This window comes from Myotis brandtii, unplaced genomic scaffold (genome assembly GCF_000412655.1).
Source record: "Myotis brandtii unplaced genomic scaffold, ASM41265v1 scaffold1077, whole genome shotgun sequence".
NCBI classification, from domain to species: Eukaryota; Metazoa; Chordata; class Mammalia; order Chiroptera; family Vespertilionidae; genus Myotis; species Myotis brandtii.
Window position 1 is genome coordinate 689,401 of NW_005353666.1, and position 1,885 is coordinate 691,285.

At 65.3% G+C, this 1,885-nt stretch overlaps 1 protein-coding gene across 1 annotated transcript in view; it reads right to left on the reverse strand.

Moving 5' to 3' along the window:
- LOC102242995 overlaps positions 1–1,885 on the reverse strand; it is a 6,300-nt gene that overhangs the window by 1,497 nt on the left and 2,918 nt on the right. The window lies entirely within an intron of this gene.

Here is a 1,885-nt window from a genome sequence, read left to right on the forward strand (position 1 = left end):
GGCGGAGCAGCCTCCATCCGCACGGAGCTGCATCGTGAGAAAGCAGCCGCCTCTCCTCACCCAGCCCGCAGCCCAGGGGAGGCAGGCGAGGAATCGTAACCACCTTAAGGAGGCGACTACAGCGGTGCGAGCAGGTGGTCAGCTGCAAACGTGTTCCAAAGGTGAGAGAGGCCCGGGACCCTGCAGCGTCAAACGGACCTGGTGGGAAAGGGAGGCCTGGAAGAGGACGCGGGGAGGGCGGACCCGAGCAGAAGTCCATGGCGCCTTCCAGCTGCAGGCCCGGCGCGTGCACAGGTCCCGGGCACTTGAGAGACTGCAAGGCGGCTGCGCAGGGGGGCCCGGCAGTCGGGGGAGGCTGAGGAGGGGCCAGGAGGAGTCGGATGGGAGGAGCGAGAGGGGTCAGGTTGAGGAGGGTCGGATGGTGGAGCGCCTCCCAGCCCACCTGAGCGCATGTGGCCTCCCTGAGCGGGGCTGGGACCACGTAGGGTGTAGAGCAGATGAATGACAGGCTGCTTGGTGGTGACCGGGCGCTGCGTCCAGGAGACAGTAGACAGCTGTCCGCTCCCTGTGCCCTCACTTGGCCGTCCCCGTGCACGCCCGTCCTCATCGGGCCCACTCTCCTCCTGTGCGCATCAGCCAGAGCATTAGCCACGGGGGAGGCGCCTGTCAAAACCACAGCGAGACGCCACCCCACACCACGGGGGTGCTAGAGCCCGAGCGACAACTGTGGGCGGACGTGGGGAGGCGGGGCCTTCAGGCAGCGCTGGGGGAGTCAGACTTTCGAAAGCAGCTGCCGATTCTTCACACGGTCACACATAGAGTTCCCTGTGGCCCAGCGGTTCCACTCGCAGGCGGAGACCCAGGAGAAATGACAACATATGTCCCCAGGATAACATGGATGTCCCGGCGGCGTCATTCCTACCGGCCAGGGAGCCGAAGCCCCCGTCCGACGGGGAGTGGAGGAGGAATAACAGTGCTCTGTTCACACGAGGGAATATTATTCACCAACAAAGAAGGAGTGAAGCTCGGAAATGGGTGGGCGGACCTGGGACCCTCGCTCAGTGAGAGGAGCCGGTCACAGAAGGCCCTGTCGTAGGAGCTGCGTTCACGCAATGTCCCCACGGATAGTTCAGAAATGGGGGTGCAGCCAGGGCATGGGGGTGACTGCCATTGGGGACCTGACCTAGCGCGTTGGCACAGGGAGCTGGTTAGACGAGAGCAAAGGGAGAGGCAGGGGGTCGAGGTGCACCCTGCTCGCCTGTGGGGCCTCACGGCTCCTGGACCCTCGGTCATCGGGCCTCTGGTTCCATCTCAGGACATTGTCAGCCGCCAGGTGGCCAGTCGCCCGCAGGTGCACAGGTGGCTGAGCGGGAGGGCAGGGCTGAAGGGACAGGCGTGGAGTCCGGGCCCAGAGCCCATGAACCCCGAGCTCTGTACCCGGGGGCCTCCCACACCCCCCTCCACCCCACCCGGTGCCACCGGGTCGGCTGAGGGCTCTGCCTGCTGCCAGGGCACGCGCTCACCCTGCTGCCCGTGGTCCCGGATTGAAATGGTCAGTCACAGTAACACAACCACGTGGATAGACCGAGCCACGGAGCCTCCTGGTCTGCCCACCGCAGCGCAATGAGGCCACTATTTCAAAGACCAGCGAGGGGTCCACAGCACTGACGCACTGAGGACGCGCGAGGCGCTTTCCAAACCCGCGGGGTTTTAGCAGAGACAGTTCCCACCAAGCGACACTGTGGCTTAGATGTGTCTTTCTAACAAGTTCGCGCGTTCACTTCCCTCCTGTCCCCTCTCCGCTCCTCCTTCCCCGCCGCCCCTGGGAGGGCCGGCTGCCATGACCTCGGGGCGGTGCAGAGGCCGCCTCCTGGCCCATAGGCCT